The 27,251-nt window shown below is 45.9% G+C and overlaps 1 protein-coding gene across 3 annotated transcripts in view; it reads left to right on the top strand.

Moving 5' to 3' along the window:
* PLAG1 (PLAG1 zinc finger) overlaps window positions 1-27,251 on the top strand; it is a 44,578-nt gene that overhangs the window by 9,960 nt on the left and 7,367 nt on the right. Inside the window, exon 2 of one of the 3 annotated variants that reach the window (XM_054179387.1) lies at window positions 15,984-16,389. The exons of the other annotated variants lie outside the window; for them this stretch is intronic. The gene's annotated coding sequence lies outside the window, so the exon portion shown is untranslated. The remainder of the gene's footprint in view (window positions 1-15,983; window positions 16,390-27,251) is intronic. 3 annotated transcript variants of the gene reach the window in all.

The following is a 27,251-nucleotide window of genomic DNA, read 5'->3' on the forward strand; positions in this document are numbered from 1 at the left end:
AAGAAGGTAAAGCTTAACTGATTTGTTAGTTCTTCCTTCCCAAAGATATGGAAAAATTTGTCACCACTTTTGCTGCCAGCAGTGCTCTGAAGATTATCCCTTGATATCTGTCTGTCTCTCCAGACTTTTTGAAACTTGGGCCTCATAGGAAAGTCTAAGGGGTTCTAGTGGCTGGAGATCATACAGTATTTGTATCCCTCCTATGAATTGTTACCTAGCAACTTCGTACATTGATTCTGTGATGTGGTGTTTTGGGGTATATCTGAGAGAGCATGCAGTGAAAAATGGGTACACACCCCCCCTGGGCATGGCAGAGCTCAGGCCTGAAAAGCAAATACTCTGTTGTCTTGCTTTGGATATGAGATTGGTTATGTGGAGGTAAAAATTGATTGTTCTTTTCCCTGCCACTTGTTGCATTCATCAGTTTAGGAATTCTCTTTCTTGGTATTTTTTTGCGTATGTTGCAGTGGCTGGCAAAAGTATTAAAGGACCTGAGCTACAGAGTTTGTGGGTGAAAGGAGGAGATTATTTTTTTCCTCTGGTCTGGTCATATCAAGATTATTTAAATGTTTCCTCAGCATCTTGAACACTGCTTAGTTATAAATCAAACCAAGTTGAATTGAGCAAGCAGTCAATGAAAATACCTGTCCTGGGTTCCTCTGCAAAGCTGATTAAAATCCAATTGAGAATTCTTTTCACTGTGACCTTTAAGATATTCAGCCTCTATTTTGTGGTTTCCAAATATCATCATTTCCATCTATCAAATTCTAAGTAGGTCATTAGTAAATGTCCAGTAGAAGCTGTATTGTCTGCATGGGTTGTGTTCTAAGCCTGTTTCAGAATGGCAGATCTATGTACAAGCTGAAAAGCTTCTTGGGGAGCAAGAGGCATTGCCCCCTTTCTTCTTTTTAATTTTTCTTATTGTAACAGGTTTGAGGTGGTTTCAGGTGACACTCATGCAAAGGGGTGATCTGTCAGGCTATCAAGAATCAGGGTGTTTACAGAGGTTTTATTTGGGTTAAAACCAGTAATTTCTTTAAGCATCTTTTGGAATCTGGTGGTCGTTGAGGGTACAGGGAACAGCAGTCCTGTGCTCAGCAGGGGATGCTGCTTAATGATGGAGCTGCAGTGTCCTGAGCATGGAAGGAGCAGCCCTGCAGTAAAGGATTGGGCTAGATCTGCAGTGTGAACAGGGAACTACGTTACAAATAAATGAATTATTTGCAGCAAGATCCTTCCTTCACACACTGGCATGTTCGTTTCATTCTGCAGTATCAGGAGTGGACACTCCAGGATGATTTTTACAAGTCTGTCAACTTGCAAAGGCAATTAGTGTAACCGCCTATGAAGGCAGAGTGTTTGGAAAGGACAAATCCTTTTAGTAAAGGTCTTGGAAAAACATTTAACTATCTGGAAAGCAAAGAAAAATAACTGTTCTGTTAGGATGATGATATTTTTCACCCGAGTAAATAGTACTTAGATGTCGTGGGAGATTCATTTAGCAATAGCTTGGATCTCTCAATAATGGAATGTTAATGTATCTATGAAACCAATACATAGTGCACATTTAAAAGAGCATAATCTTCAGTTACAAACCCATCAGAATTTGATGAAGGCAAAAGAAAATAGTACCATGTTGTGTCCATGTACACACATAGCTTCTGGTTTTTTTGAGATTAAAAAGGTTAGGTACCTAGACATGCAGAGGTGTTCAAAACCCTGCCATGATGGTTTCGGAGAGCTGTACAAACACAAAGCTCTCCTACCACATCCAGATAGAAAGCACTTGATGGTGCTCTGAGGTTAGAGAGTTTGTTGGTTCTGTGGTTTGAATTCAGAATTAAAGGTGAGATACGGAGCGGTGGTGGCACAGAGTGTTTTAGTCCAGTGTTGGAAATGCGTGCCTGAATGTAAATGCTACATGGCTTTGGAGCTGACTTGCTAGGACTGTGGATTTGTTACCTCAGAAAACAAGTGGTTTGTTTGGGCAGAATTACTGTTTCCTCCTGGTGTATTTGCCTTTAATTGAGTTGTGCTCCCTGATTTTGTTGTTGTTGTTGCTCGCACAGAATTGTGCTTGTGCTTTTCCCTCAGAAATCATGCAAGCAGCATTGTGCTCCTGCTGTGATTGTTATACATAACACCTCTGACTCAGCAGATCAAAAGTTATGTTTATTGGAAAACAGAATTAACATTTTATACTTTTTCTGGTTTTTTTTCAAAGACTACTTAAAAATAGCTGTGTCAAAAGAGATTATGCTTTTAACATGCTAATCCACTAAGCCACCATACATCACTCTGGAGGCAAGGCTTGTTTTTTTCCAGGCATCTACCTCTAGTTACTAGAGTCCCATCTGAAAGGTTTCAGGTTATCACAGAGATAACTTGAATTCTTAAGGAGAGAGTCTTCTTTAATAAGAAGCTTAATACGTGTTTTATCAAATTGCAGCCTTTTTTTTCTCCCCCCCCCCCAAGAATTGTTTCCTGCCAGCGTGGTCTGGGCTGCCTTAAGGCATTCTGGTTACTTGAGACAAATTGGTGATGAAAAACGGCATCTGCAAAACTTTTTCTGGGTGTGGGAGGGTAGCAGTTCCTAATTTTGCTGCAGAAAATTAAGTCGTGAGAGCCAAATACCTGAGTGGAATGCTGTACTGATCATGGAAATGATAACGTAAAGGAGGCTGAGATTTTCTGCCAGCTGGATTGGAGGCTGAGATTCACCTGGATTAGTAGTTTCAGTTGCTAATCTCACCCCATGTTCCCCTGCTGCTTTGTTTTCTGAAGGTGGATTTTCCTCATTCAATTTCTGTAACTGTATACTGTGGCTGTGTAAAGAGCCACACAGACGTGGGAAACAGCAAGACTCACTTGGCAGAAAATTGTCTGGTGTGTAAAAAATACAACAGAAACAGTATCGTTCCACTTACCTTTTGCCTTCAGAAATCTTAGATGTTACTCGCAGGAACAGATGTGTGTTAGTCTGAAATGTGACTGCAGACTGCCTGTCCCTGTGTACATCAGTGACTCGAATTTTTTAGCTGTCAGATACCAGTAGAAGGAATTTGAATTGCAGTGCAGGGTTTGCCCAGGCAGCTGAGAAATAACCAATGCCATTTACTTTTACAAAGGCTAATTCGGGAAGGTACAAGAGGAGTGAGAAGCGTGGTGGTTGTTAGTGCTTGCTGCTCTATTCTGGCTGGTTGTGGAGCTCCATTTAATGCTATCTGACAGATTAGAGTATTTAACTTGAAAATGTGCTGCTGCTCGACTGGCGGGTTGGGACATTGCCTACTGTGATTTCCTACTGGCAAGGAGTCTGCAAAGCCCATTTTGAGGCAAGCTTGGCCGTGCTTGCAACTAACAGAGTTAGGTAAGCTTTGAGAAGCTGCTTTCTTCTTCAGGCACTGGGGCCAACTGGAGAATTGTTTCCTATAACCTAAAGGACGCCTTGGTGTTGGTGGCATTAGCCCTGTGCCTTCAAGTGTGATTTGGTGGGGGTTTTGTTACACTGGTAGTCTGTGAACATACATGAGCAGACCTTAACATCTTGTGTTGACCATCTGCAAAGAACAGGACCTGGATGAGACATGGAGAGAATATGGGAAGGAAGGTTGTGTTGAGACCACACCTGGACTACCATATCCCGTTTTGGGCTCCTCAGTTCATGAGAGACAGCAATCTGCTGGAGAGAGTTCAATGGAGAGCTGTGAGGATAATTAAGGAATTTGCACATCTCTCCTGTGCAGAAGGGCTGAGAGACTTGGGGCTGTTTAGTCTGGGGAAGAGAGGGCTGAGAGGGCATCTGATCAATGTCTATAAATATCTGAGGGGTGGGTGTCAAGATGAAGGTTATGGCTTCTTCTTGGTGGTGCCCAGTGGTAGGACAGGGAACAGTAGCTACAAGCTACAACACAGGAGGTTCCACCTCAACACAGGGAAACACTTCTTTATGGTGAGGATGACAGAGTGAGCACTGGGGCAGGCTGCCCAGAGAGGTTGTGGAATCTCCTTCTCTGGACACTTCCAGACCCCACCTGGATGTGTTCCTCTGTGGCCTGCCCTAGGTGATCCTACTTTGGCAGAGGGGGTTGGACTCGATGATCTTTTGAGGTCCCTTCCAACCCCTGACGTTCTGTGATTCTGTGAAGCCTCAGAGGGCCTGCACGGGGGACTCAGTGACCATCCAAAGCAGATTGTCCTCACAGTGTTCTGCTGTTCGGATGTGGTAGCTCTTCCTACCCAATGCCTTCATAAGTAAGTATTTTCACCAAGGAGTTCTCTGTATCAGCAGATGATCAAAGTGCTGCCTGAAGTCACTGTGCCAGGCTTCATGTAAATTGTTTTTAAATAGACTGTTGGATAAGGTGGTGTTCCAAACAGTCACCGTTTAAAATCCTGATAAGGAAGGAATTGTTGTAAAGTGTTTTGTTCCAAAGCTGTATACTGAACTGTCCTGGCAGACAGAGTTCTTCATTCTTCCAGGGCTGGATTTTCACTGAGCTATTAGATGAAGTTACCTACCTTGGAACTGATTCCTGAAGTCAGCCTAACAGGAGTGAAAACGATAACGCTGAAAAGCAGGACGTAACTCAATTTGTGGAGCTGGGGTTTTAACTGTATCAGTACAGAGTTTGTCCTTTGACTCACTGGTTTGAATCATAATGAAATAAAATAAAAATAAAGCACCTAGAGAGTTCTCTGTGTGATCAGGATAGGGTATTACTCAATTTGTATGTGTAGCCAGTGCAGAAACAGAGAATGTCTCTAAATTCAGCAAGTGGTGTGTGTTGCTCTAAAGGCAGCAAGTGACTCATGTGACTGTCTTAGCAGCTGGGCAGTGAGATTAGAGAGCTACTACGTACACATTCCCTTACTGAGGGCTCCAAGCTATTGCTAAATGAAGCTGTGTTACTGCCAGCAACTGAATAATGGGCATAAGAAAACAGAGTAAATAAGTGTGTCATCAGGTTAGTGCAGTAGTTATTTCAGACAGTTGTTCAAATGAAGGAATCCCTCCCCCCTCCACCCCCCCGCCTGTAACTTTTCCATGATTTCTATTTAAAAGATATTTTTGTCCTTTTTTAAAGGACTGCCCTCACACAAGGTTATGTGTGAATTGTCCCTCGCAGTTTGCAGACTTGTAAAAGTCATCTTGAAATGGCTGTTCCTGACACTGGGGGGAAGAGAATGTGAGTGAGTGAAGAATCGTACTCCGAAGCACTCATTTCTTTGTGAAAGGGCTACAAGTACTCAGTATTTTGCTCTGAACTGAAGCTGGCAAAGCGTCCACTTCTTGGTCACTTGCTAATTTGAAGACTTATTCATGATGTTACTCCTCATGCATTTCCTAATTGTAAGACTTTGTGAAGTTTCTTCCAAATTGTCTTTAAGATTTCCTGGCATGCCAGTATGGCTCAGTACAATATGGATTCTTTCTAGTTAGTTTGCCCCCCCCCCATTTCCTTAAACTCTTTTTAAACTCAGATCCTTGCTTCTCTCAGGAATGTTTTGAAACATTTGTGACTGCTTTTCCTTCATACACCTCTGCAGGTCCACATTGATACGTCAACTGTTATTTATGATTTAAACTCACAAGTGTCACCTGTCAAACATCTCTCTAGGACTAACCCTCAGAAGAGCTCCTTTCAGTCTTGGGGACCAGGGGACGTGTTGCCGTCAAGTAAATTGATACAGAAATCAAGACAACGTGAATACGAAGCTCCTTAGTGCTATTTTTAGTGTTCACTTTCAGACCAAATTCTGTTTTAAAGATGAGGATTTATTTTCCAAAGGGGAACTTCGCTGTTTAAAAAGCCAAGACCGGCGAGAGGTCAAGCCCATGATAAATTCCTTAAAGGAAAAGAGGAGCAGAGGAATGTGTTCCTAGCTGTCATCACCCTGTCCCACTGCCCTCAAAAAGATTAAACTGTTTGTTTGTTTGTTATTCTGCTCCAGCTCTGCTGGATTTCTGCTTTCTCCCTTTTCCTGTCTGGTGGTGACTTGTTCCCTCTCTTTTGTTTATTTCAAGTCTGTGCAGTTTTTCCCTCAGCGATGGTTTTCATTTCTGTCTCTTCAGAAGCACAGAGCAGAAAAACGAAGCCCGGAGTTGTCAGTGCAGCTGACGGCCACCTTCTCAAGGTGGACTACCATTTTCATCGTAGTTCAAAACACTTTGTTGATCTGACCCTTTCATTTTTGCATGTGCTTAGATTGCTTCATGAAGAAGTCCCTTACTCTTTAGTATTTTGAAACCTTTGATTTCTAGGAAATGTTCAGTTTGGGTTTTGTCTTAGACTCAAAAGAATCATCTGTGGTTGGAAAAGACCTTTAAGATCATCGAGTCCAACCATTATTTACCTCTACCAAGTTTTGATTTGTGCTCTCCTGAATGTTTCCTTACCACTTTCTATGTGAATGTACTGTTTTCCTGTACCAGATTGCCGTGCTGCTCTGCTTTCATAATGTTCAGTCACTTATTACTCATCGGTTGCAAAAGGAAAATGTTTATGTTCGTATTTCTGCGCTGCTTAGTCTGATGGTGCTCTGTGACACAGGAGCACTAGGAGACAGAGGGATATTTGTGTGCTGGCAAGAAGCTTACAGATAAAGCACCAGCAGATTGTGGCCAGGGATATACCTGCAAAACATGTCAGTCCTCTGACGGCTTGAAAGCCTCACTGGATTCTTGTGTGCAATATGTCAGTCTTCTGACTACTTGAAAGCCTCAGTGGATTCCTGCATGCTGTTCTTAGCACATTCCTTGAGATGAACCATCAGAAATGCCCATCTGCCAACAGAGCTTCAGGTCCTGGGTCTTGCTGCCCTGTGTTCTGTGCCACAACAGCTTCCTGGGCTTGGACTTCCCACCCTTCCCCCCCTCCTCAAGCCCCAGGAAAGAGCTCTGCCATAGTGCAGGCTGTGTTGAGCTGCTTCTCTTTTTTCTGCACCTTGCTGTTTCCTTAGAGCACCTTTTGCACAACTGGAAGAATTCTTTAAAATAGAACAGCTGTCCTCAGAGGGTATTTGTGTGAACTTGGACTTTGCCTTCTTTGTTTGTGCCTCTCAGAATTACACCCAAAACTTCTTAGCCACGAATTCATGCTGCTCCACTGAACTGGAGAGGGAAGGATCTTCTCATGGATTCTGAGAAGGAAAGCTCTTAAGCTACCTCTAGCCAAAAATGCAGTATTTTATGTAATAAATTTCATTTCCACATGGCCAAGGAGAAACAGCCCAGCAAGATCAGCCAAAAATATCTTCTGTTTGTGTGAGATTGCCCCTTGTAAGCAGGCATGGCTTAAGAAAGGGGTAGGAGAGATTTTTGCTTGGTGTAGCCCTTCTCCCTCTGCTCCCTCATGCCACTCATGGGGTCTTGCTGTGCTGTCTGCTTCCTAGAGCTGTTAGAAAATCATGGGTATTCTGAAGGAAGCTGAGGTGCTGTTTGTGATTCTATTTCTGCCTTTCTGGTGAGAGATTCACAGCGTTACTGTGGTGGTGTGTGCCACCTGCCTAGTATGCCTTCCTTTGACAGGAAGACCTACAACCAAGAATTTAAAATGGTTTGGGGGAAGTTGGTTGCCTGTTTTTTAAAAGGCTCAGCCTGTGCTCTCTGACAGCATTTCACAGGGCTAGAGTTGCAGTCTCACCACTTTCCTTGCATGGGACAGACCTGGCAAGTTGGCTGGAAGTTGTAAGTTGATCAGAAGCGACTCTTCAGCTCTTCAGTTTCAGATGTGATCTTGGTATTTGATTCTTGTAAGGAGTGACGAGCTTCCCAGTGATGAATTTCAGTTGCTGCCTTTAGAAAGAGAGAAATCTTGGGTCTGGTATCCTCTGAGAAAACAAACCTTGTGGGGCAAGCTGGAAAGTAAAGCATGGGAAGGATCCGAGCCTAGATAACTGAAGCACTCTTCTCCAGTAACTATAGATACTGTGGTCTTTCACAGGAGAGCAGTGGACAGGAAGAATGTTTGTTTCTAAGGACTGATGACCGGGTAAGAATAAATAGACCCAAAGGAGGCTTTCCGAGTCGTGTTGCTTTGTTCATGTCTTTTAAAAAAGTAGCATCCATTTTTAGGCTTCAGTGTACTAGAGGCTGAAAAGGAAAACACAGCAGGCATCTGTCCTCCCCTGACAGGCTCACAGTGTTCCTTGAAGGAGGAGAACTGAGACATGTGGAAAGGAAAGGAGAAAGAGCAGTTAAAAGTACTTGTGGTTGCCTGTATGTGTCCTGTTTAATTTTGTGTGTTAATTTCACAACAGTGGCTGACCCTACTGTTTTTAAGTAAAACAGCGAATTCAGCTGTCCCTCATTTACACAAAGCCAAGTTATGTTCCTCTCTGTCATTGCCATGGGCACTCCTATGCTGTCCTGCTTTTCAGGCCCTGGATCGCCCAGCAGGATGCCAGTTCTCAGAGCTCTGTGTATCCCACAGATGGGAGCTCCCAAGCCAGTTTGCTGACTGGAAACTTACACATGGATCCTGACAATGGAACATATTTATACAGACTCCTGGGATGCTCTCTAGCATGTTTGATGTATTGCCTTGGGCTCTGGATCCTCTGAGAAGCCTTGTCCTACAGCTACAGTCCTTGTCCTCATGAAACACCTAACTTGCATGTATGTTGTTTGTGATTCATGGTGGAGAGATGCTACCTGCCCAGCCTGCCTGCACCGTGGGGCTTGTACTGTGAGTGCCCTGAGAGCAAAGCAGGAGAGCCTGCAGTGCATGACAGGATGAAATGCAGAATGAGAAGAAAGCAAACAGCTCCTGTGGGCTTTCTGAGGGTTGTTGTTTTTTTAAGACTCAAGTTTCCTGGCATTTTTCTTTTTTTGTGGAGAACCTGTTCTGGGCTTAGCAGGCTGAGTTGTTCAAAGCTGTTGTCTTCAAAACCTGTTCAGTATGCAGCTTCCACTGCAGCAGCAGGCACTAAGTATTTCTGCAAATCACTTCTTGTAGACTCATGCCAAGGACCTGGAAAATTGACTCCTGTAGTGTTGAATTTAAATGACACCAAGATCTCTAGTAGAATCTGAGTCCTCTAGGACAGAGTTCAGTTATCTGAGTCAAGAGGTTGGTTTCTGAATGGCTGAAGGACTTGTGGAGTAAGTGATCAAGAAATTGGCCCAACTCAAGTGGAGTTCAGAGGCATGACAGCTCTACCACTATCCCTGTCGAATTTCAAATCCCCATCCCAGAGGACAGGGGTTCAGAACTCCAGGAAAAGGAAATGTAGGACGAGTCTGCCAGAATTTTTTTTGACACAGACAAAACTTTTTTTTACATTAACCTTTTTTTTTTCTTTTTTTTTCCCTTTTTTTTTGAAGTGCCAACACTGTTTTGAGTGAAGGAAAAGTAAAGAAATAAAACACTCAAGCAGACAGGAATTTTAACATCCCAGCCCAAACAATGGCAGATTGGCCAAGTTCTAAGCTGTCTTATGTAGAGAAGTTTGTCTTATAATGGCAAGTGTTTGGCAGCGTGGTGAAATGTGATCCTGCTTATTCTGCCAATAGTAAAATATGCTGGATTTGAGTTAGCACTTGTACCTGCTGACAGCAGTGTCAGCTCTCCTGTAAGTTTGCAGAGGAATTGTCCTACTTTCAGACCCAAGAGTTGTGAGACAACTGTTAGCATAGGTATCGCCGGCCCAGTCGAGGCCTGAGATGACAAATAACTGCTTTTAACCAACCTGGTAAGTGCTGAAGGGATTCTGTGTTTGCATTTGATTTAATAAGAATCATTCCACTGTGTGCATATCAAAGCCTGGTGTTCTGTTTCTGGCAGTGGCAGAACCCAAGGTGTGGTGAAAGGCCCAGCAGCAGGACGAGCACAGGCATGGCTCTCTGGGTTTCAGTAATTCACTTGTCAAAGGCTTCCTGAGCCAGACGTGGTGGGTTTGTGTTTACTAACCTTTACTGGCCTCTTTCCATAACCTTTTCCTGTGATCTTTTGAGCATTTGTAAACTCTGAAATGTCTAATCAGACTGTTGCAAGGAGTTCTAGGGCAGAAATGTTTGAAGGACAGGTACAGTTTCTTCATGAGCCTGCATCCTCCTCATTTCATTTCACATCTCCAGCTCTGCAGTGGCAGCAACTACCAAAGTGTTCAGCTTCACGACAGTCTCCAGTCAGGTCAGCCTGGGCACACATCTGAACAGTCTTCAGTTGCATCTCCCTTATCTACATGTTTATTGTTCCCTTCAGAGGACTCCGCTTGCTTTGTGGAGCTTGATTTCCTTTTCCAAGATGTGTTGCCTTTTTGCCAATATGTTTCATTTGTTCATGTGTCCTCTACTGCCTCACATTGTTAATTGCATTTATAGTGACTTGCCTGATGTAGAGGTCAACTTGAGTGGACATTGGGAATTAATTGGTGGGAAAGACACAAACCAGGCAGCAATCTGTGGTGTGGCTGTGTCCTGAATACTGTACGAGAGGTGCGTGTGGGATGGTAAAAACACAGCACAAGGTGATGAATGTGAAACAGTTTCCATGCAAGGAAGGTCTAAGTGGGCTTAGGCTTTTTCAGCCTGGGAAGAGACTACAGAAGGGAGAATACAGTGGAGATTTCATATCACAGACAGCATCGTAACGGAGTTGTGAGGGACATAAATGGGGGGAGCAACACTGTTAGATGAGAGGAAAATGAAACAGTGGGAGATGGGTTCAGAGCAAGCTGAAAGCAAGCCATTGATAAGAAAATGTGAAATGAAGTTGTGGAATTCCTTGCCATGGATGTTGTGAGTAAAATATCCTGGTTTTTATTTTCATACCTTATCTCAGTCTGCTCTACCAGTTGATTCCCCTCTCCATCCTCCCAGACACTGGGTCTGCAAGGCAGTGCCGAATCCCCGTCTTTAGCAGGGCACTGAAGTTTCTGCTGCTCCTGACTCTGAATGGCTGCTCAGTGTGGTTAGAGCCAAGAGACCATGGAAAATCTGTAGGTGCAGTTTCTGGGTGTTTGCAGGTTTAGCTAGAACTGCAAGAAACCCAACCTGCTCATCCCTGTTTGAGGTGGCTCTTCTCTTCCTCTGCTTATGTCAACACCAGGCTGCTCCAAAGACTTACACTGGACAGGAATGGCCTGTGCTTGTTCTGGAGGCCCAAACTGGCCATTTTACTTCTCTGGGTTAATTGGACTGTTTCAGCTCTCTGGCCTGGTATGATGTGTGGTCAGACAAGCACACTTCAGTGTGAGAAGGAAAGGCAGAGAGGAAGAAGCGCAGTGTGTTGAACTGTCGCAGTGTGGAGGCATGCTCGAAATAACCAAGCTGTGGGCAAGCTGACAGATTGCTGTCTTGTGAGCTGGACAGATGTGTCCACCTCCAGTCCCAAAGTGCTGGCTAATGTGCTGTGCCAGAGCTGTTACCCGCTGCCTCCCAGCAGCTTGTGGGCACTTGAGCCTGGCACTGCCTTAGCCACGCGGCCAGGCATCCAGCGAGGAGGTTTCTTGTGTCTGGCCAGCTCGGGGTGCTGGCTGGGCACGATTGTCTCTGCCTGTGGTCAACCCAGTAAACAAGGTACTTGCTTAGGTGGAGTGAGCTAATTCTGGAGATAGCTGCTTTGCTTTTGGGATTGAGTCCAGAGATCAGAAAGTAACTGCTGAAGCTGCTTGCCAAGGCAGCTATCAAATCTGATGAGGGATCAGGCCTTGAGGTTAACTGGCAGCAATTATCTGTACCGTAGCTATTTCCACACTGAGTGATTCTTCTTTGGTTTGTTTTGTGTCAGTTTGGCTTGTTGGTGGTTTTTTAAACAAAAAGGCGGTGTCTCACAGTTTTGCTTTTCCTGGCCCTGCAATTCAAAGGAAGTATCAGCCCTTTTCTTTGTGAGTACAACCTTTTGGGTACAAACCCTCAAGTTTTGGTGGCAAGTGTGGTGACAGGAGGACCGAAATAGAGATGTCTGACACGTTCTTATGTTCCCATGGGATACAGGCTCTGAAAGCACCTCTCTGCTTTGCTAAGGAAACAGATGATTTCAGAAAGGGATGTGTTGCAACCAGCAGGCTGTACCTGTTTGGGTAGCCTTGTCTCATTTTTCTTAGCCATTCCTTCACTAACCCTAACTCTTTCTGGTCATTTCGTGCCCAGCCCTTTAGCAGCTGTTTCTCCCCAACACTGGTTGTGGTGGCAGCTTGCGTGGCTGGGAGAGAGTGGTGTGTTTGGGGAGAGGGATGGAAGGTTATCAGCACTACAGGTCAGAAATAAGTGTATTGTGTGTGGTCAATAATACAGAAGAAGAGTGACTCAGTAAGATGAGCTTCCAGCCCTCTCTGCAGGGGAAGGGGCTGCACACCTTTCTTTACTCCAGCAGGTTTCTGCGCTGGGATGGGAGGCAGGAAGGAAATGTGCTTTCTGCAGCCGAGTTTCTTAATACTAGAAAGCTTGGGTGGGTGCTCCGCTGTCAAAGTGTAGCACTCAGCCTCACATGCTCATGAATCCATGCCTCATGTCCACAAGTGTTTCTTTTTCCTTGCAGAATGCTTGTTTGTGCAGTTACAAACACTGATGGCGCAGGCATGATCCTCCACCTCTGCCTTGCCTGCCCTCTGGTATTCAGCTTGGGTAAGCAGGGCAATTGTTGTTTGGAATCTGCAGTTGTAACTGTTAGAAGTCAAGGAAAAGGGGAAAGCAGAACTCCTGCTAAAACAAGCAGTGTAGACCACACTAGATCTGCTTCAGATAAGTCTGCCCATTATTGTGTGCACTTAGACCAAGTGTTTTAAAGGCTTAGGAGATATTGCAAGAGGTTGGTTAGTGCTAGCCAGTAAGGCTGCCAGTGACATTTTTCTTCTCGAGTCCAAATGCAAAGATCTCTTATTAAAATTTATCCAGTTGCTTAGCTTTTCTTAACAGAAGGTTCATAGGTCACAGAAACAAGTGCAGTGTGAAACCCAATTTTATTTATTCCAAGCCAGCAGTCACCTGCTTTTGAAGGGAGTCAGGGATATTGCCTCCAGTTAGGAGGCAGTGCAGTTGGTTAACCAACTGCTGCTTTGTGCTGTCGAAGTGTGCCCCTGTTTGTTTACATTCGTGTGTGTTCTAAACTGTTTTGATTTTGGTTTGTTACTGTTATTTTTAGCTGTAGAAGCCCGACCAGGCTCGCAGGGATCTTGTTACTTGGCTTTCTAGACACCTTTCCTAAGAAAAGGTGACCACAGCAAGACTGAATAATCCTCTGTGTATTCAAATCAGTTGGATGGCAAGTGTTGCCTTGCAGCCTGCTGGCACTGCTGCTTTGCCCCTGCTGTGTGCTTCATTTCACTTTTTAGGCTCCCTTCTCTTCCACATGGGATTGTCCTTTGGGGGGATTTTTATACCAGCTTGTCACCTGCTAGATAAAGGAGGAGCAGGGTGAGGAGTTTGCTTTCTTACAACTTTGGTGAAGAGAGTCTTGTTCCTAATCCACCTGGAATTTGTCGCTTTCTCCTCTGTTTTCTCCTTCTTAATCTCAAAATTAATCTTCTTCCCTATCTCCAAACCTCCTCACCTTCATCCTCATCGCTTCTCCCTCCCTGATCTTTGTGTTTGGAGGAAGCCAGGAGGCGTGGTTAGTTATTACTTACACAGGGAAACTTCATCCTGTCCAACAAGTATGCTATTCGTAGCCTTGAGGGATATATCTAAAGGGCACAGAGTTTCCACTCAAAATGTAAGTAGATTAGATTATGTATACATATTTGTTGTGACTTGGCAGGTATCCCAGTGCCCCAGGCCTTAAAACATACACTTTGCTATACTCTATGCAAGTTCCACTGCATGTTTCAAAAGATGCTCTGGAGAAATGGGAGGCTGCTGTTAAGGAGTGCACAGAAGTGTTTTCCTCTCTAGATCTGATACAACACAGGAATTCTGACTACTGCTCTGTCTAGTCCTGTATTTTGTCTTGGTATTAGCTGCTATCAGATGCTTCCAGGGGTGCTATAACCATAAGATACAGAGGGGGGCAAATTCTCTCTTATTTAACTCTCTGCTGGTTTGGATTTTGTCCTGAACAACAAAAAAAGAAGGATTGATGTTATTTTCTCTGAAGCCCTCTTGCTATCATCATTCTGGATCAGAGGCATCCCTGTCCTTGGCAGGGGGGGGTGTGGAATGGATGATCTCTGAGGTCCCTTCCAGCCTTAGCCATTCAAACCTGTGTGATGGGTTGGACTTGATGATCTTGAAGGCCTTTTCCAACCTGGTCTATTCCCATTCCTATTCCTATTCTATTCCATTCCATTCCTATTCCATTCTATTCTTGTCTGACTGTATCCTTCTGGCAGTAAAGCCCACAGGCTAATACCTTGCTGTTAAAAAAATAGAATGTTGGTGCTTCTTAGTTGAAAACTTGCTACTCTGTGGTTTCACTGGATGTTTCTGACTGTCATAAGAGCAGATTCAACCATCTGAGCAAGCTGCTCTACTGCTGATTATTTTAATAGTTTTACCTTCTTGTCTTGTTTAAGATAGAACCCTAAGAAAACGCAGCCCCAAACTTCAGGTGCTGCAGATGTGCAGCAGGGAGCCAGCTGTGTTTTCTGAAATTCTGTTTGGTATGGCACTCTTCCTTATAAGGGCCAATGACCAATTGTTTTGCTCATTTAGAAGGAAAAAAATCCATGAGAACTGTTACTGAAACTAACTTGGCGTTAGGGATCTGTCGCTCTTACAGCATTTGATGCAATACTGAAGCTCACTAAGATAGCTGAGCTACCCAGCTAGCCACTCACTGCTTCAGCTGCTCTTCTCTGGCACATTTAGTACGTTTGCTTGTCAATTGCTAATGGTAGCTGTAAATAAGTACTGTCTGCTGTAAATAAAGATAAACCTGTGTGTCTGAGGAAAGCTGTAGCACTTGATCCATGGCAATCTGAGGGCTTTAGCTGAAGGGATTCCTCAGCTTTGCCTTGAGAGCAGCAAAAGCTTTGAAGGAGGAGCGCGGTGCTGTGACTGCTGGGTGGTGGAGGATCTGGCAAGAGCAGGGTGGGTAGGGCTGCATGTGGAATGGTTGGGTCAGGTTGCAAGAGAAGAGCATGCTTGACAGAGGTGTGCTGGGTTCAGTCACCTGGGTTTGTTTCTTGGTTGAGGACAATGCACTAGCTGCTATGCAGGAGTTGTGGTGTGCTTTGGCTCAAAATTGCAGAGGGGTACGTGAGAGAGATGGGAGCAGGACTTAGATCTGAAATGGATGTCCACCTGAGCCCTTCTTTTTTGGCATCTCAGTGGCTTAGAGAAGATATGCTTGAAAATAGTCACTACTGCTACTCAAACCCATTTGTGTTATCTGTTAGTCTCTTAAAGGCAAAGGATGAGGAATAATGTGGGGATTTTTTTGACTTTCTGCATGATATTCTTCCTGTGTGTTGGGGAAAAGGAAACAAACTGCATGCAAAATGTACTGCTTATTCTTTTTTTTTCCCCTTCTCTTTTGCTTTTCTGAGTGTGGAAACATAAGGTTCACTCAAGCAGATAATAGGTAGAATTGTTCCTTTGTGAACCTTCAAATGGAGGTAGTGAGAAAGAATGTCTAGGCTGTTGATCACTGGGAAATAATTAACAAAACCAATTTATTATGGCTCAGTCCACAGGAGGATGGCACCTTGAGCACACTCTTCCAGCATCATGTGTCTGTGCTGGACTTAATGTCAGCAAGGACTACTTGCTGCTGCAAGTGCACTAAATGCTTGTGGCAGTGAGGTGGCTTCCTCTTGGAAGGTTTCTTCGTGTCAGTGACTTGCGGTGTGCTGGAGCTTGTATTTGTTCCCACCTGGCTCAGGACACATGTCCTCATGTCCTTCTTTACTCCAGGATCCTCCCGACTGGAGGTGAATGCTCTGCACGTGTGGGCAGGTAGCCAAGAGCACTGCTGTTTGTGGTTGGGGGTTGTAAGCAAGCTGATTGTAACGATTGATTAGCCTTAGAGAGTCTGCCGAGGCTCTGGTGGCCTCCAGTTCAGGTGTGTCTGGCCCTACTCAGATAGAAATCGTTGCAGGATGGACAGATACAGGTCACTGCCCACATAAAGGAAAGTGAGAGAGCACACCTGGACTTGGCCTCGGGGATGAATCAGCACAAAGGACCACAAGGGACGTAGCAGAAGACAAAGAGACACACCAGGATTGTTGATCAGTACCCTCCTGCGTGGCCTGGGCCGTGGTTTGGCGAATGACTTTGCCTCTGAACCCAGGAGCCGTTTGGTTTTGCCCCCCGGATGGTGCACAGTGCCCCAGCAGAGGCAACCGGGTCAAAACCCAGCAGATAAAGGTCAGTAGCCTCACCTATGCTAGAGTGTCCAGCTGGGCTTGGGCCTGCTGCAAGCACTGTGACTCATCAGACGTGAACAATACCCAAGAAACGGCTACAGGATCCTGCAGAGGCTGGAGGAGGAAACCGATCCAGTAAGTATTGCATGCCCATTGCACAATAACCTCACAGGAGGCTTTAAACTCCTTCTTCTGCAGAGGAGCTCTCTCGCTCAGGTAGCAGCCTTCTCCTTGGCATCTAACTTAGCTGTCCTCAGACCTGGATCAGGTTATTTGTTGATTTATTTGCTGTGGACTCCTTACCCACCACAGATGCACTGTCACTCACTGACCACCTCTAAACTTCTGCACTCCAGCTGCTGTCCCTACATCCCTCTGTTTCTCTTAGCCTCTCACCCAGAGTGACAACCTTTACTCTTAGTATCCCCTGCCCCAAAATGGTGCATGTCAAATCCAGCACATTCTGTTCAGTCTTCACTCAGCTACCCTTGTCTAGTCACCCATCCTGCTGTACTGAAGGACCTCTCAGAAACTTTACTGTATCAGCTCCCTCATACCTCTCTGTCTTCTTCACCTTGTTCTCTGTGCTCTCTACCATCTGTGTGAAAGATCCATCCCATGAGGAGTGGCATCAAGTCATCTTTGCTGCCCAAGTCTTTGCAGCTCTATCCTGTAGTTGCCTTGCCCTATTTGGGAAGTCTGGAGATCTCTAGAGGCAGAGAGGTGACCCTGCTCTTGGTGCTAAAGTCACAACACAGCACACTGCTCTTGGTGCTAAAGTCACAACAGAGCACACTCCCTGCCTGCCTCGGGGAGCCCTGGCGCTGTGGGAAGGGCACAAAGCAGCTCAGCTCAGTTAGACACAGCCAGGAGCTGGATCTGTGGAGTGGCTCATCTCCATGCTCCCCAGAGCTCAGCTCCTTTGTGTGGCTGCTGCAGGGGCAGAGGGTTTGAAGGCTGGAAGGAGCTGAGTGTTCAGGGGGTGCACAGAGGATGGATGGGTGTTGTGTGGGACTCTCCTTCCTCCTGCTGCTGCCTGCGTCCTGCCCATGCCACCTGTCCTTCAGGCTAACAAGTGCTGGGTTGCCTTCCTCCCAGACAAGTCTCATGTGTCACCTCTGTGCTGCTGGTTCAGAGCTTGGTAGTTGCTCCAGTCCCTGACTGCACAGAGCTCTTGCTCACCCTGTCAGAAGCTTGGATGGTTTTTGTATATCTTTGATCTCTTGCTCCTCTCCCTGAAACGGCATCCTCTCATCACTCTCACTTTAGAGCTTTAATGATGCATTTCTTTGCTGTGCCAAGTCCCAAACCCGAGCTGCGCTCTTCTGCCTCCCTTCTCAGCTGGTTTGATCCGTGGTTGCTCCCGGCTGATCACGGCCTTCTCCAGCTTTGGTTATGCTGCCCCCCTGCTCCAGACCTCAGTCATGCTCCGAGTGTTTGTAAATCCCGCTGCAGCCTCAGATCCAACGCTGCGCTGTCACCCGGCTCCAGCAGCCTGCTCCAGCAGCCTGCTCATGCTTTGCTCAGGGGGAAGTACAGCAGGGCTTTGCAACTGGGGTGCCCTTCTGAAGCTTTTCTTTAGCATTGTGACTAACAACTGCTCCAGAACCTTTTGAGCTTTGCAGTCTGTGTTACAGGAATTTGTAGGAGCCATGAAAAGGGGGGGGGGGGGGGGGGGGGGGGGGGAGGAAGGTTTAACACAAACATTGCAGGTAAAAAAAGTGATGGGGTTTGGGGTTTGCCTTGTTTGGGCTTTCCCCCTTTTTTTGGTGTGTTTTGGGTGTGTGTGTTTGTTTTTCTTTGTTTGGTTTTTTTTTTTTGATTGTTGGTTGTTTTAGTTTGGGTTATTTTGTTGTAGGATTTGGGGGGAGGGAGGGGGTGTTGGTTGGTTTGGTTTGGTTTTGGGTGGGGGTGTGTGTTTGTTTGGCTTTGTTATTCCTTTAAGGAAATGCCACTCTAGCACTCCTGGGTGAAGCCTTGCAGAGTGTGACCATACTGTCTTTACAAATGAGACCCTTCGATGTCCCAGGCATTTCCCAGGGAGTAATAACCTTCAGCACAGGGACAGTGAGCTGCACATGTGTGCAGTTCCAAGTGCCATGCCTACTGTTGTTTCTTGTGTTTCATTTTCCTTTAAAAACCCAAGGAAAGCAGAGCCCTTTATTACTCAAATGCCTCTCCAACAGTGTCTGACCATTTCAAGTTCTGAAACAATAGCAACCAACTTACCCCATTAAGTACGTCCCAGCAAAACCTACTGCAGCATATGGAGTATGTGGAAGTAATTTGGAAGGCATCTTGCATTTCTGAAGGGAACACGGTGAAGAGAAAAGTTGGGGGTGGGGGAGTGGTGAATTGAGTGTGCTCCTGAGGGAAGAAGCTAGTTAGCATTAAAATAGAGTGTGGAATGAGTGGGGTGAGTAGTAACATCTTTCTTTCTTTCTGATTTCTCTCAGCACATAGCAAAGCTGCATGCCAGATGAAGAAGGGAGAGTTATTAGCTAAAAGATAGCCATCAGAGTTCAGAAGATAAACGAAAGGTGCATCTGAACCTTGAAATTGTCAGCTCAGCTCAGCTCAGCAGGAGGTTGCAAAGGCAGAGTGGTGAAAGGAGGGTTTCCTGCAGAACTCCCAGAAGATTGCAGTGGATTATGAGATTCTGGAAGGGGACAAGAAACAGGCAATGCAAAGGTGCTGAACGTAAACGGTTGTAAACAACACGCTGCTCAAGCACTTCCCCTCCAACACCCTGCAAAATGCAGAAGATGTTCCATACTGAGACCACTGTGCCAGTTGAGCTCATTAGAAATGTTTGCTGACAGTGCCCAGGGTCTGGTGTGCAGCCAGGGGAGCACTCCCTGCATGACCCGCTTGGGGTTTTGAGGTCATCATTTTTCCCTGCAAAAGCACCATCAGCTAAATCAGAGAATAAATCCATTTTTCTAAACACCTCTCTTGAACAGTGGCTGGAGCACATGATGACTGTAACACTCACCTCTTCACAACCTGTTTGAAAATAAAATGGAGCTAAACCACCCCTTTTGGGCTGCACATTTTTTGCTAACCTACAGCTGCTTTCCACCTCCGTGAAGGGAGCTCAAGCATCTTGGCGGAGAGCATTTTAGATGAGCACGTTCTCCAGGACTCACAAAATATCTCCTGTGTCCATCTGCCCTCCAGGAGGTTGTTTTTTTTCCCCCCCTGTCATTTGCACAAAACACTGGTGCATCCCATACAGTCATAAGACCATTCCATCTTTTTTGTCGCCATCTTCCTTCCACCTTTCGGGAAGCCTGCCCCATTGGCAGTCTGCAGCTGTTCAAGGCAAAGTCTTGCCTGGGTTTTTATCCCATCACTTAATGTAGGCTTGGAAATCAGGGCAGCAGAATCTGCTGAGTTGCTTTAGTAAAAGGAGGAGAGCTCTTAAATGGTTTCTTGGACTGTGGAGAACAAAAATCGCCTCGCAGGACACAAGTCCTTCATCACAGCCCCCCCTGTTATTAGCGTTGGTGAATGCTTACTGTGATAAAGCGTGTCCAGCAGGCCTGTGAAGGAATATGCCATTGATCTGATAAAGCCTGTGTGTTTGGGAGGTGGAGCTGGGGTAGAGTAGGGCAACAGGTATGCGTGTCAGAACCCGCTGCTGTGCCAGCAGGGAAGCTGATCCCTTCCGAGCTGTCTGTGACCGGCTGCGCGGTGACGCCATGTGGAGAAACCTCCTCATCCCTGTCAGCCTTCCTGACTTGATTGCCCTGCCAATAACAAGCTGATTATCTTGTGATTGAATGATAAAGTTGTTTGGTGACTACATCATTATGACATTTCATCAGGCTGGCAGGACCTCCCAGATTGGTTTTCTGTTGGTGCAGCTCCAAGGCGGACTCTGTGTGGACTTCTGGCAGGTTCTGCCTTTGCCGCCTGAAACCGAATCCAGTAGTTGCTGCCAGTTACCTGAATCCAAAACTTGTACTCCAGGTGACTGTTGTGGGTACTGCCTGGCTTCACCTCCCTCTGCTGTGTTCAGTTGTGTAGCTCTCAATGACTGCTTCTAGTCATTAGCCTGGCAGCACATCTCAGAACTGTTCCAGCTTCAGAGGTGCACCCCAGAATGTGCTGCCTGACAGGCTGAAGGGAGGTGCTACACGGGCAGAGATGTGTGCTTGCCTCATGAATGAGGAGGCTCTCAGAGCAGAAGGGGGTACAAACAGCCTGTGAATCACTGCTCAGAGTAAGCTGCTTAGGTGTGTGCTGACACTGCTGCATAGATACAGCTGGACATCAACAGAGCTCCACTTGGTGTGTGTACTGTGCAGGTCTGCTGAGCACTGCTTAGAAGAGGGATTTGCTTTGATGTTACCCTAAGTGGTGTGTGTCTTTAGTTGTCCTTGCCTGAGGCTTCTGTGTTTTAGCACACAAGGTCAGTGATACAGTTGTCCAGTGTCCCAGCTGCAGCAGTAGTAGCAAAGGCCACTGAGACTAAGCATGACACTTGTTAATGTAAAGTTGTAGTGATCTATGGAGTGTTTCTCCTTCTCAGGTAGAACAGCAGTTCTCTGTAGGGTACATTGGAAGATCAGTGGCTGCTCAGAAATGGGGCACTCTCTTATGTGTTGCTTTTCTTCTGGGGCTGGGATGAGAGACAGAGACAGGTCAGCCAGGATCGGCATTCCAGTTGGAATAGCTCCAAGAAATCATATGAGGAGCCAGGGTTACAAGAGGCAATGTCACAGCTTTTGCCCCCAGGCAGTGGGATTCAGGGCAGGACTGGGCTTCTGCTGTGTTCTTTGGAGTAATGTGTAGTTGCCACCTACACCTGGGATGTGGTGTATGTACTGGGGAGACTGTTCTCACACTCACTCACTTTCTCTCATTCAGCAGTTGTCTTTTTGTCCCACATGTGAGCTTCCCAACTATCTAACCTGATCTCTTGAGGGAAATGTGTGTAAGGTCTTGTCCTAGGACAGTCACAGAATCCTAGCATGGTGGGAGTTGGAAGCGACCTCTGGAGATCATCTACTCTCTGCTAAATCAGCATCACCCACCCCCAGCAGGTTGCCCAAGTTCAATGGAATTTGCAGTCACTCTAGAGAAGGAGATTCCACAACCTCTCTGGACAGCACCCATGGAGCAAAGGATTTTTTCCTTATGCTTAAGTGGAATTTTGTGTGTTCTAGTTTGTGCCTCTTGCCCCTTGTCCTATCAGTGGGCACCACTGCAAAGAGCCCAGCCCCATCTTCTTGCCCCCTGCCCTTTAGCTGTTGAGAAGATGCCCTTTCAGGCTTCTCCAGGCTAAACAGCCCCAGGGCTCTCAGCCTTTCCTCCTCACAGAGATGTTCCAGGCCCCTCAGCATCTTCATAGCTTCTGCTGGACTCTCTCCAGTGGTTCCCTGTCTCTCTTGAACAGCAGTCCCTGCAGCTTCTGTGTAATACTGGAGGGTTTTTCAACTACCACTGCCTTACCCCCTCTGCTTGAGCCTGTGTTAGCTAGATAGCAGACAGATACTGAGGTAGGGCAGAGGATTTCTCCAAGCCCAAATGATGAGTCACAGGTTGGATTATTGTAGTCCCATATTTTCTGGCTTACACTCCATGCTTATTTTACAGGCTTTGCTATTTAAAACCTGTCCCTGCCTTCTGGCACTCTTAATTCCTCCAGCACAGCCAGTTCCTTGATGCTGCCTGCCCTGCAGACCTTCTGAGCTCTTCAGTAAGTTTCACTTTTTCAGCTTATTGAGGGGCACAGCACAAAGCAGAGTTCACTGATGGCAGTGTGATCTCCACCTAGCAGACCAGAGCAGCAGAAACCCTTCTACTTGACAGACTCCTGAAACTGTTAAAAACATCTTGCACTGCAATCCAAATTAGATGACTCTGTCTCTCCAAAAGTACAACTTGTCACTTCTCATCCTATCTGGTTGTGCTCTGCAACCTAATGGTGTTGTTTAAAGTATCTTCAGTCAGTCATCACAGAATCAGAGAATGGCTCAGGTTGGAAGGGACCTCAGAGATCATCTGCTCCAACCTCCCTGCCATGGGCAGGGACACCTTTCAGCCAGACTTGCCTGCTCAAGGCCTCATCCAACCTGGCCTTGAACAGCCCTAGGGAGGAAGCATCCACAGCATCCCTGGGCAGCCTATTCCAGAGTCTCACCACCCTCATACTGAAGAACTTCTTCCTCAGCTCCAGTCTAACCCTGCTCTCCCTCAGGCTGAAACCATTCCCCCTTGTCCTGTCTCTGGACACCCTGACGAAAAGTCCCTCTGCAGCCTTCCCATAGGATCCCTTAAAGCATTCCCGTTTAGAAGAATCTTCTGCACAGTAGGAAAACATCCTGGTTTCAGGAGTGGTCTGAGCCAGGCAGGCCTGCACCAGGCAAATCTGAAATCTGCAGCAGGCCCTTTTGGTATTGACTGCAGTGAAACACAACTGCTGGCCTCTGGGCATGATTTGGGAAGATTCAAAGCTGCATTTGTAGGAGTCCTGACCTATGCAGCTAGCTGTGGAGACATGGGCAAGAGTTAAAGATGTTCTGGTTCAAAAATCAAAGTGAACTTGATCAAAAAAGCTTTTTAGGGAACCTAAGGAGCAATAATGTAAGAGGGAAGGTCTTTGCTTGAGTAGATGACAGATTAAAAGGTAGGATCAAAGGGTAGAAGGTCAGCTCTCAATTAAAGGAGGGTCCCAGCTGTCTTCCACAGAGATCTGTACTGTTCAGGACACTGGTAAATGCTATCTGTAAAGGGATAAGCAATTGGGTGAGCAAGTTTGCTATGAAGAAGAGAGCCAGCTGTGGAGAGCAGTAGAAGGACACTGAAGTACTGAAGACTCAAAATGGGTGATGGAATTCAGTGTAGATAAGTGAGGATACCTGAGAAGCACTGGGTAGAATATTCTGGTTATGTGTAAGATTATGAGCTCGAGCTGAGTATTGCCATTGAGGAGTAAAATGTGGGGGTGGGATTGATGGTTCCAGGAGCTTGTGAGGTCCTTGGCCACCAGAACACAACCCAAATGTTACAGGAAAGAAATGCAGAATAGAATTGAGAATGGCACTGCAAGAGGGTCTGGTCCAGTTGCTTCCCCAGGGCTGTGTGCAGCTCTGGAGCCTTCATCTGGACTATGGCTTGGAAAGGTGATGTGCTGAAAGTTGCTAAGCTGCCAGAAACCACATATGGGTCAGGAGGTCCCTGACACCTGAGTTAGCTGGAGGTCAGGAGAGTATCAGTGAGAAATACCACATTTGTGACCTGTTCTTACTTTAGACTGTTACTGGAGACAGAATACTGGCCTAGATGTACCACTAATCTAACCTGCACACCTGGTCTCATATTAAGATGGCCAGGGACACAGGAAAATAATGTTCCTTATGAACAGCCATTAATTCCTGGGGATGATTAGTGTTTAATCTCATTTGCACCTTCAGGATGTGTGCATTTACTTTGCATGCACAGGATTTGCTTCTGATCAGGGTTGCTTATAGAAATAACACATCCTATATATAGAATCACAGGATGGGAGGGGTTGGAAATGATCTCTAGAGATCATTGAGTCCAACCAAAGCAGGATCACTGAGGACAGGTCATACAGGAATGTGTCTAGACAGGGCTTGAAAGTCTCCAGAGAAGGAGACTCCACAACCTCTCTGGACAGCCTGCTCCAGGGCTCTGTCACCCTCACCATACCAAAGTGTCTCCTTGTATTGAGGTGGAACCTTCTGTGTTCCAACTTGTACCTGTTGATCCTTTGTCCTGTCACTAGGTACCACTATAAAGAGCCTGGCACCTTCATCCTGGCACCCACCACTCAAATATTTATAGACATTGATCTGATCCCCTCTCAGCCTTCTCTTCTCCATACTAAACAGCCTCAGGGATCTCAGTCTCTCTTCATAGCAGAGCTGTTCAAGTCTCTTAATGAACATCCTGATTGATTAAATGGTCTTTATAGATTAAACAGTCACCAAAGGTTGCTTGCACAGAAGCACACAGATTGTTCTTGGGGAGGGGAGGGTAGTGGTGATGTGATTCCAAAATCCATGAAAGCACTCCTGCAGGTTTTGAGGCAGCATCAACGTTATTTGTATCACAGCCTCTCCAAGGGTTTTAGCAAAACATCTCTGCAGTGCCACAGAGGTTCATCAAAAGCCCATAACGACCACAATTATCAGCTGGGTTAACTCTAGGCAGCTCTTGTTTCCTTTAATTTAGTATAGCATCAGGAATCCTTTGGAACACTCAGTAACCAAAACTGAGCTCTCAAGGTTTAAAGTAGACCTAAGTAATTTGAAGCATGAAAAGCCCACAAGGAGATTCTGGAGAGTATTGTGATATTTTTCCTCTTCCCCCCTCCCCCCCACTTTAAATTACAGGCTGTTAGGTCATGGTGCAATAAATGTTGGTAAGTTCATGTTCTACTTTTCCAGAAACTTAAGAATTAAAAGACAGGCACAATAATATATTTCCCCCCCTCCACCTTGTATTCTCCTAAGGTTATGTAATACTCTTTCTAGTGTTGCATATTAGAAGAATGAGTTCTTTTCTGAAGTTCAAAAGCTGCTTGTCCAGGGTTTATGACACAGCTTTCCAAAAACTGATCTTATGATCCTGAGGTAAACCAGGGTGTATTTAAATAGTCACATCTCTAGAAATGATAGAATCACAGAATTGTTAGGGTTGGAAGGGACCTCAAGGATCAGCCAGTTCCAAGCCCCCTGGTCATGGGCAGGGACACCTCACACTACAGCAGGTTGCTCACAGCCACATCCAGCCTGGCTGCAAACACCTCCAGGGATGAGGCTTCCACCACCTCCCTGGGCAACCTGTGCCAGGCTCTCACCACCCTCATGGGGACCAACTTATCCTAACTTCCAATCTGAATCTCCCCATTTCTCGTTTGTTTTTCCATTCTCCCCAGTCCTATCATCACCTGATGGGGCCTGGGGGGGAATGGGAAAAAAATACTTTAAAATACCTAAAAATGTATTTTTTTAAAATCCCTATTTTTGTATGATCACAGAATCACAGAATCACCAAGGTTGGAAGAGACCTCCAAGATCCTCAAGTCCAACCTGTCACCACAGACCTCATGACTAAACCATGATGGTGACTGTCCCACAGCAACCTAGGTTGGGTTTTTTGTTTTCCTTTGAGCACTTCCTTTATCAATTAATAAAAGCTATGTTTAACATGTATCCATTTCTTTACTGCTCAGAGGACATGGGTTTAATCATAGCGGGGTTTGGGTTGGAAGGGATGTGATAGTTCCAGTTCCAACCCCCCTGCTCTGGGCAGGGACACCTCCCACCAGCCCAGGTTGCTCAAGGCCTCATCCAGCCTGGCCTTGAACACCTCCAGGGGAAGGGATGTCCACAGCCTCCCTGGGCAGCCTGTTCTGGTGTCTCCCCACCCTCACTATAAAGAATTTCTTCCTAATTTCCCATCTAAATCTGTCCCCTTTCCATCTTAAATCCATGCCCCCTCATCCTATCACCACAAGCCCTCACAGAAAGTCCCTCCCTGTCTCTCTTGTAGTGCATTTGTTCCCTTGCTCCCTGTATTTCACGCTAGTTTGAAAGGCCCACGGGGGGGTTCTGCTCAAATCAATTTCAGCAAATGTCTGTTAAAAAACAAACAACAAAGACTTCACTAAAATGTTGAATTGATGAAGCATCTCAATTCTTGCATTTTTCTACCTTCTCCATAATGCCTTTTGCAGCCCAATCGTTGCTCTGCACACCGCAGAGACCATTCCTGTGCTGTTGCTAGCAGCAGACTGCGGTGGTTGCCCGGTTGTAGTTTCAGTGCTTGTGTTAGTTCTTTGTGTTAGGCTCTTTCCCCGAGGGGCAAAGTCTTCTGTGTTGTTATCTCCAAGTCATTCCTTTGTTTGCACCTGAGATTGTTGGGTAGATATTTTCACTGATTTGCCCACATTGTTCCCTTTTCCTGCAGCACCTTCCACAGGCAGTTCTCCTGCTGCATGCTTGGGTTTGGTTGTGTCCTCCTGCATCCTATCTTGCCATGCTGTGTACTCCAGGCCAGAGCTTGAACCCATAGAGAAGGATTCCTCTGAACACAGCTGCCTGCTGTAAGAAGTCCTGAAGTTCTAGGCAGGATAAATACATGGATAAATGCATGGATTTTAAAAGCCCCCCCAGATCTTTTGCTCAAACATTGATTTATTGTCACAAAGCAAAGGATTTCTTTTTTTATTACCCTTACATACAAACTTAGCCCCTTGGTGTGCAGGTTGTTAAGCTCTTTGCTTAGAAACAGCCCTGGAGAAGTTGAGATCCCAGCTGATTGTAGGTATAGCATTGCCCTCATCTGGTTCCACCGCCTCGTGCTTTCGCTGTGTTGAGAAGGTAATGAATGAGAGTTCCTGACCTTCCTCTTTCATTCTCTTCAGCATTTTAACCACATCTGGTGTTTATCTTGCTTCAGTTTCCCCTGATACAGTCATCTTTCCATGCCCCTAATGGACTCTCTCTGAGGGCATCTGCTTTTTGCTTGGATGAATTCAGATGTGTGGTGAGAACTGAGCACCAGAAGCATTTAAGAGGAAATGCTGAATGCTGTTGAGAGGGCACTGCAATGTTTTAAATAGAATTTGGGAGGGGAGACAGTCTGTAAATAGCAGTAGTGGAGGGCAACATTTATGTGGCTGTCTGAAATATTATCTAATTATTGTTGAGCTATATTAGTAGAAACATGTTGATAGTAAAGCTCTTTCCTACTGTGGTAGTGGAAGACGTTGAGAGTCCTCGCGTGGTAACTAATCTCTGAGGGTCTTGCTGAGAGAGGGAGCGAGGAGCCATCAGCATTTGCTCTCTGGAACAAGGTGATCTGGGGACTTCCAAGAGAGGAGGTGAGGGCTGTGTCCTCTCTCTCACTCCTATGTTAGCTTTCACATTTTCTTTGGGTGGTGGAGCTGTTTCTGCCTCCTGCCCTGTGTGTACAAAGCCCCCGATAAGTGCTGCTCAGCTGTCAGAAGCTCAGCT

The sequence above is a fragment of the Dryobates pubescens genome, chromosome 3 (assembly GCF_014839835.1).
Source record: "Dryobates pubescens isolate bDryPub1 chromosome 3, bDryPub1.pri, whole genome shotgun sequence".
Taxonomy (NCBI): domain Eukaryota; kingdom Metazoa; phylum Chordata; class Aves; order Piciformes; family Picidae; genus Dryobates; species Dryobates pubescens.